Raw genomic sequence first — 9,028 nt, forward strand, 5'->3', positions numbered from 1 at the left:
GGAGGATTGGTCTGACTGGGATTGCCAAAGTTTTTCGGCCTCTGTAGGATTGGCTTGAGCGTGCCAGCAATAAATGCCAGGCCTTGTCAGTGGGGTGTCCCAGCCTTTCGGGGGTGCAGGATCAGATCGAGCGTACTAGCATTAAATGTTGTATTGTATCGTATTTTGGCTGCGGAGATGGGACATACACAGTACATGAAAGGGACGGGCCTGTCCCTGAACCTCCAGCAATAAATACTCTGGCTCTGTCCCATCCTGACATTTGCAACAGGCGAAGGGTTGTAGCCTATGGGATAGTGCTCCATAATCTCTAGAAATGGGTTGTACCATCATGATTCACTTTAGATTTTGCCACGTATTGATCATCCATAGACTAAATTATTTTTGGTATATCATCTTGTATTCTTTATTGATCTCCATAATTATTATCAAGCTTGTGTTTGTAATTGGGTCAGGTTTTAGGTTTATTACACATACAGGGTAAAATTTTAATTATGTGGGGACTAAGATTTTTTTGGATTCCTTATATATTGTCTTCGTGTAGAAAATCCTAACCATTAAACAAGGTGAAATCATGTTACAAGGTGGATCCTGGTGTAGAGAGTTATTCAAGTTTAATGGAAAATCTCTAGTTCCTTGGGTGGATATAGGCATTATGTTGAATCACATTAAATTCTTCGTGTTGTGTGTGGTTGTTTACTTGATTTCTTCTAGTTGGTTATGCATTTGTCCTAACAAATGGTATCAGAGCGATGTTTGACAGATTGTTACAAGATACACACGAAAATCTAAAAAAAAGGCGGTGCACAAAAAAAGAGAAGAAGATTTCTCTTATGTATGATGTATCCATGTAAGAGAGGAAGAAAGTATGCAAGGTAGGAAGCATGGTACATAATCTCGGATCAGATTGGTATCGGTTGAGGCCAATCTCGAGATTAGACCGATCTTGCAACGCTAGTCTGGATCGTTCCCTGGATCAGCAAACTCGATTAAGGGAATATTTCATTCCATGTAAACATTGATCTACTTAAGGTGATTAGGGTTTTAAAACCTAGATTATCATGTTCTTCTCTCAAGTCTTCCACGTTGTTACTTAGAGATTTAGCCTCAAATTCACAAGTGGAAAAAGAGGAATCTTACCATTTTGAATTATGAATCTATTATGAAAAGATTTCATTCCTTGAAGACATTGATTCGATCCTATAAAACCTGGAGTTTTTAGATAATGACGGTAATGGGTGAGGTTGAAAAGGTGGAACAGATAAGTTCAACCTAAAAAATAGGATTAGGAAAATAGTCATAATAGTGATTATCGTTTTTTCAGCCTTTGTTTTTTTTTATTTTTTATAATATTTTTATGATGAATACAACCGATCCAATAAAACCTAAAATTTCATAATTTTCGTTCGATCTAAGACGATTTTGATCAATTCAGATTGATATCGAATCGATATCAGTCCTGACTGATCCCGAGATTAAGAACCTAGGTAGGAAGGGAAGGGAAAAAATAGGAGCCAGATAAGCTTATTCTGTGTTGTGCAAGATTCTTTGAACAAGGAATAGGCAAGTCGGCCTAGGCATTTTGTGTTTGTCTACATGGGAAAATCATTTTGGCAGAAACAGGGAAGATGGATGCTCATCACCCACTGGAACCAGACTTTTTGACGATAAAGAAAGGACTCGAGAAGGCTCAAACGATGGATCTCACACTACAGGAAATCTGGACTTCGAGTGAAGGTGTTTTACTTTTTGTTCTCCATCCAAAAGACCAACCATGGCCATGGTTATTAGTCCCCTTAATTGTTGATATTTTGAATGATGCTCAGAACTGTAATTTTGTTCATATGCTGTGGGATAACCATATTCTTTTTGGGTTATCTATGATGATCAGAACTAACTCCTCAAGCACTGACCTATTTGGTTTCATCTAAAAAAAAAAATTAAAAAATTAAAAAAAAAAGGTGGTTAGAGAAAACTCACATTTCGCTTGAGATCGGACTGTGCATGATCGTGGCGTGTCGAGCATTTTAAAATAATAAAAAGAACTCACGGTTTTCTTGGATGTGGGAAGATGATTAATTGATTTCACGTAATTCAAAGGGAGGTGTAATCATTGTAATCATTCTCCATTGGCAAAAGTAGTGGAGAAAGGAACAAAAGGTGAAAGAGGATTAGAGACTGATAATCTCTTGATTTTTAGAATCCTCTCTGGTTCCTCTCTTTTAGTGCTGTGGATAATTCGATCCATTGTCTAGGACTGTAGGACTCTTTGTCAATCCTTTGCAGTTATTTATTTTGTTCACTCTCTTAGGGAAGCAAATGCGATTGCGGATCGCTTAGCCTGATAGCTGAGGTGCTACATTCGCCGAGATAATCGCCGGAGCAGTAGCCGAAGTGGATCCAGACGACACCATAGCGAAGAAATCACAGAAGCAAGAACACACAAAGATAGCAGAAATCTCAGAAGCAGAAGCAAGAAACGAAAGCAAGAAGCCAGAGTAGGCCAAAAAATTCAAGAAACGGAAGCGAAGAGACCAAGAACTGAGACTTGTGGCTCAGGAAAGAAAAAGAACTCGCTGGAGTGAAGAGGACTCATGATACCATGTGAAGTATTCTTATCTTATTAATTAACTTGAGTTATACATGTATATATAATACAACAACCGAGTACAAGAAGCTGTAACAAACTCAATAACTACGTGACAGCTGGACAATGGTCTTTCATAGGGTGTATGACAGAGGAGCCACTCTACTCAGCGGGGAATAGGGAGGGGGAAGGTACCAACCAGGAGACTCGAACTAGAGACCTCTTGGTGAGCATGGGCTTGAAGCGCACTACGGCTCACCAACTACACTAGACAGTTGTTGGTAAATTCTTTGATATTGATGTGTGTACAAAAGGCACACATCGGTTAAATCATATGATTTCTAATCTGTAAATAGTTATTGGATGTGTTGAAATAGGTAGAGCTACTATTGGAACTCGAGCAAGGGGTACAAGTGGACAACAGAGATTGCAAATGGCTCAAGCAATGAACAAGTGCAAGTCTAGAAAGAAGCAAGTGTCTATCACTTTGGATTTGGTGAGTGGCAATGATCTCTTGGAGCGTGCTACAACAATAGGAGAGGTGGATTCACAACACATCGTGTGGTAGTAGTGAGCTATACAGAAACTCCGGGTAGAGGTGTGGGCCATGCTGTTTTGGCTATAGTGGATAGGCAAGGACACGCCGATCAGGTTGTTAGCCATGCTGGTTGAGTATGGTAGACATGCAGAGACAATGGCGGAGTTTGCAGAGTCGACAACAACAGTCTTCTTTATGGTGGTTTGCATAATCTAAGCCAAGTTGAGGATTGTTGGGGTTGGATCTATCTTGCATTCTATTAATTATTATTGGGCTTATATTTCTAATTGGATCGGGTTTTGGGTCCATTACATGTACATGGGTAAAGTCATAATTGTGTGGGGATTATGATTTTTTTTGTTCCATATACGTTGTCTTGTGTGAAAAACCCTAGGCATAAGCAAAGTGAAATCACATTATGAGATGGAAAGTGGTGTAGAGAGTTTTTCAGGTTTAATGGAAAATCTTTGGTTCCCTTAGGTGGATGTAGGCATTGTGCCAAACCGTCTTAAATTCCCCGTGTTATCTATGACTGTTTACTTGGTTTCTTCCTTGTGCTTGCGCATTCGTTTCCAACAAGACAGACAGAGCAATCCAACCAGTTTTTGTTTCTGTATCTGTTTGGTTGCTGCAACTGATGGCTTTAGTGATTAGTTCAAGTGAAGTGAATACTTAGGAGCCAGGCAACAATCATTCTTTGATTTGGTTGTTACTCAAGTTAGACTATAATCCTTTGATTTGGATGGCTTGAGGGAAGTGAGTGCAATTTGAGGATCCTTAGATGCTTTTATGAAACAAATTTGAGCTTTGTATTTGGCAAATTTGGTTTTGGTTATGGTGGATTGTAACTAACATGTACAATGAAACTAATTGTTGTGTATTTTATTCATGGAGATGTTTGTTATTTATAGTGCTTTAAACTTTTTCCTTGAATTTTGTTTTTTTTCCGTAGATTTCCATCTAGCGGATTCAAAGTTGATCATAGATTATATTTTTTTTTGAGAAAATTTAATTAAATTAACCAGAAAGAAATTACAAACTTTGGTCTTTTATTCTTTTTTTTCCCGATAAAAACATTGTTCGTTACACATAGGCTAATCTTTTCCATTCTAGTTCTAATGGCTAAGTTATGAGCTAATGAAACCCTATCACGAGATTGTTTGATATAAAAAACTTTTGAGGAAAACTTATTTAGAGTCTTAATATTCCATAAGATTGAAAATATTTCTCACCGATAGTCCTCATGATCATTTTGGTCAATCAATCCATCATATCTTATTAGTCCAAACATTGACGGTTGCGGCACCTAGATCTTTGGCTCTTTGTAGTTCACAGTATGTGATTCTTGCCTTAGTGCACTCCTAACAAAACTGAATTTTGTTATTGTAGTCATCAATTGTTTATCCAAGACATAGATAGCTATCCCCCCCCCCCCTCCCCCTAGCTTCTTTAGTCTCATTGGAAAAACTTTCATCATATATAATTATGAACAAATTAGGTTTGAGGAGAGCATAAAAATTGGAAGGATTAAGTGTTAGAGTGGCAGATTTGATGAGATTTGTGAATGACCTATTGTTAGTCCAACATTTGAAGAGTTGGACTTTGCATTTGGAAGATAAACTATCATGGAATGACTATCATCATCTTTGGAGGGACCTTAATCAATTAGCGGATTACGTTGCCTCTATGCCTTTGGGAGATGTGGATCATTTATCCTTTTGATTTCCTAGATGAGCTTTGTATAATTATAAAAGTGACTTTGACTAGTGTGTTTAGTTTTGAATGTAATTTCTTCCTTTATTAATCAATTTTTATTTATCATTTTACCCATCAAAATAAATAAATAAATAAATGTTGTATTTTCGGAATGCTAGAAAGGTCAAACTTAACACAAAACGCCAATGGAAATAGAACAGTCACAAATAAATGGTTAGGGTATTTACAACGTAGTGTAAGAAGGAATCTACATGTTGCATCAATGAGGGGTTGAAAAATGATATCATCTATATATGGGGCCCACAAAAGGGAATATAAAAATTCTACTCCCTTTGTTTTAGGTGATAAAGAGATTTTTTTCAAGAAATTGAAATTGTTTGGTTGTAAAAATTGAAAAAAATTGATGAATAAAAAATTCTTTTGGTAACCCTAATTTTTGAAAATAGAATTCTACTCCTTTTTTTTCTTTGAAGAATTTGTCTTCAAAAGAGAAGAAGAAGAGAGAGAGGGATTTTAATCCTCTCCAATCTCTAAAGTGTGTAGTGCGGCAGTTTGGGTGGAGATGTCGACATCTGGCAGCTAGGACATTCAACGGTCCGAACTCATTGATTTCTATCTTTTTTCTTCTTCTTCTTCTTGAGCTTGGCATCGTTGGATGTTTGAGCTGGTAGGTGTCGACATCTCCACTTTGAACTACCACACTGCACACTTTTAGGGAATTGAAGAGGATTATTTTCTAAGAGACCGAGGGAGAGCCGGGGCGAGACCAAAAAAGGGAGAGGGCGGAGCAAGAGAAGAATAATTATCACCTTGAGCAATGTGTGGGTGGTCATTTCCGCTCCTATGTAAGGAATTTGAAGGAATTGAAGCGGGCGACGAATTGGAGAGGATAACGATTCAGCAAGAGAATGGTGAGGGAGGAGAGAGGGATGGGGGTCCGATGTTGCTTCTTCTTTTTCTTTTTCTGTAGAAAATCAATAGATATAAAAGTTGAGAAATTAGAGTTAAATGACATGTTTGTCCTTGTTGCAAACATGTTGCTCATTACTATTTCAGTTGAAATTGATTTAAATTTCTTATAATATTGTGAAAAAATCATGCCAAGCACCCTAATTTTAATTTACCCTAATTAATAATTCCATGATATTGAAGTAGAAATCATTACCAAAACAGCCCCAACTTTCTCTTGCCTAGTTCTCTTCCAAACAAACAAACATAGTTAAATTCCACCGCTTAGGGGGCATTCAGTGGTTGAGTTGTATCGCACACATCTTGGCACACTCCTAGAGATGTGTGCGATACAGCCCAATGGCTGGATACACCCTGGGCATGCTGAGCTCCCTGGAGACGAGCTAAATTCCTTCTAAACAACCGCACTAAATGTAAATAGCGGTTGGGCCGCTCGACCCTTGACCGGCCTTATTATCTCAAGGGAAGCCCGGTAGTCTAAATAAACCAATTGTTAATTTTACAATCTTTGTACGTGGGTTCTCTGTTCGTTTACCGAGTTGAACTCACCGGAGAAGAAGAAGAAGAAGAGGAATGGCAGGAGAAGAGGCCGGCTCAAAAGTCGTTCGTCTAGTCTCTTTCTTAGGTGCCGGAGGTATTCCTTGTTGATATAATATTGTTGTCTTTAAATTATTTAATTCTGATTATTCTTCGTTTTTCGAACTCTCTGATCGACGGCGATGTCCCTTGATTTCTCAGTAATCTGCACTGCTGCTATCAACATGTGGAGAGATCTAGAGCGGAAGTCCGTTCTGAAGAAGACACAAGCCTCAGAAAAGACTTCAAACGTGGTAAATAAAGCTCTCGATTCTTAGCTAGGGTTTCTTAACTCATGGATCCGGTCTACTACTGTAATAGTACTGAGCATTTTTGTTTCTAAGTTCTACCTTATCTTCGGATTAAATCCATTTTTTTTTCTTTTTTGGAAGAAGCCCCCTATTTTGCAGTTCTCAATGCAGTTTGTCATCTTATTGCCAAAATTTGTTAGATTACTTTTGGCCATCCCAAGTTCCTCTAGTTATGCAGAGATAGGGGAGGAAAAGGAGAAGTAAAATAATAAGACGTTCTTGGATTGGAGTGGTAAGTAGTGTGACCTATGAAACTAGTGTTTGTGTTGTTGATCACTTCCTTTGTATAGCCTTTTATAGAAATGGAGCTTCTTTTAGTCTCTCTCTCTCTCCGTCAAACAATGGAGGATAATTGAGATAGGGGAGGAAAAGAAGAAGTAAAATAATAAGACGTGCTTGGATTGGAGTGGTAAGTAGTGTGGCCTATGAAACTGGTGTTTTTGTTGTTGATCACCTTCCTTTGTATAGCCTTTTATAGAAATGGGTTTCTTTTAGTCTCTCTCTCTCTCTCTCTCTCTCTCTCCCTCAATGGTGGATAATTGAGGATTTCTGCAAACGCCAACTGCTTATTCTGGATGATGACAGAGTGACTACTTTTCACTGATGATTTGGTCCAGTCGAGGCTTTGTTTGGTGTATGAATGGCCACAGATGCTATATCTAGGTGTAAGCAAATCTTTCCTAACAATGTTTAGTAGATCTCTCTTTGTTGTCTACCTCTCTAACTCTTTTACGATTCTGGATTTGTTCCCAACTCAGCTTCTGTTGGGGGCATGGCCATGTTCAGCAGAGGCCTTTGGATGCTCCAGTCTGGAGGACTGACTTGATCCTTGTTAAGATATGTAACATGATAGGGGGAGTCCCCCTATCGTGTTGCATATCTTAACAATCCTGATTGAAGGTTCTAAAGGAGCTAGGGGCAGGCCTAAAATAACCCCAGGAGAAGTGGTGAGGAAAGACATGCATAGTTTAGGTCTTGTTTCAAGTATGACGTCGAATAGAGCTGATTGGAGGGAAAGGATCCGCATTGTCGTCGTTGTGTCCCTTTTTTTTCTCTTAATCTTTATCTTGGCCTATGCTAGGATCCATGTATCCGTCCCCATTTAGTCGGGATAAGGCTGAGTTGTTGTCTTCTCTAAGATTTATCTTGGCAAAGTTCCAGCTAAAGTCTAGTGAAGTGCCAACACTGCACTCTTGTAGGAGTTAAATTTATGTTTCATGGATGAAATTGCTTTAAGGAGATACATGGAAACCTCTATTCTTCGAAGCACTGTTTAGAAACATCTCCAAGTACATAACACCTTTAGTTGTCATGAAGTGATGACCATTATAGTATTATGATCTTGTACTTAGGTCTATGCACTTAGCAAGTCATGATGGTGGAGAGTTTTTAGTCTGGAAAAATCATTTTACCCTATGCTTGTGGAAAAAGAAAAGGAAGAAAATCATTAAGTCTATGCAAACATGATCTTATAAACCTTCAGCTCTGTTAGCACTTGACAGGGACCAATACAGACCTGATCCAAACTCTCCTTTTTTTCTTGCTTTTTATAGAGATAAAGCAATAGATTTTAGGGAGATGGTTATCTAAGCAAGCGGCATAGGGGAGCACACCAATGAGGTGCGACAAAGCATTATCGTACATAGGGGGGAAGTGAGGTCATTTCATGTGAGGAGAGATAGACAACAAGGTGCAGCGCACCCTGCCCCGGCAGCTCAAAGAACCTTTCCCTAGGATTTAATTGATGGAGGGGGACAAATTTCCAGTTAGAGCAGAGTATCCGTAAACGCTATACAATGACACATTTGAGCTGCCAACCCCAGAGTGGCCCATTCAGCCTGAACCTGATAGGATTCAATTCTACCATGTGCTTATTTAACCTTAAAATATTCAATTTCGATTCTATACATGTGGGTCCTTAGGCCAGAGGGCCTTATACTTTTCTGCTAAAGATAAGGGATCCTACAGGGACATCCTCATGATATGAAAGTGCTCTTGATTAGAGTTAGAAGTTGAATTAGTATTGGAGCCACCTCCATGAGAACACTCGTCAGGTAATTGCCAGTTGAAGCAGAAAGTGTTTCTATCATCCTATGTTCCCAGAATTTTCTGTGGATCCAGCTAATCAGGGCTTTGGGCTTGGTCTAATCTCTGTTTTTTCAGGCTTCGCTGAGGCAAGTCTTTCTGTATGAAATTTGGTCAATTCTACCCCAAAATATTTGACTTAATCCCACGGTCTGACCATAGAGAAGCCAGGCTAGGTCCTGGAATCTGGTCTAGTGTCAGCTATGGCAACTCATGTCCCTCTGTTGCGAAATATACAACAATAGG

The 9,028-nt window shown here is 38.8% G+C and overlaps 1 long non-coding RNA gene across 1 annotated transcript; it reads left to right on the forward strand.

Moving 5' to 3' along the window:
* Positions 1 to 6,315: 6,315 nt before the first annotated feature.
* LOC122649878 lies at positions 6,316 to 6,753 on the forward strand. Its single transcript, XR_006331335.1, has 2 exons — positions 6,316 to 6,444; positions 6,549 to 6,753. It is a non-coding gene; the product is annotated as an uncharacterized LOC122649878 (long non-coding RNA).
* The last annotated feature ends 2,275 nt before the right edge of the window (positions 6,754 to 9,028 follow it).

The sequence above is a fragment of the Telopea speciosissima genome, chromosome 2 (genome assembly GCF_018873765.1).
Source record: "Telopea speciosissima isolate NSW1024214 ecotype Mountain lineage chromosome 2, Tspe_v1, whole genome shotgun sequence".
Lineage (NCBI taxonomy): Eukaryota > Viridiplantae > Streptophyta > Magnoliopsida > Proteales > Proteaceae > Telopea > Telopea speciosissima.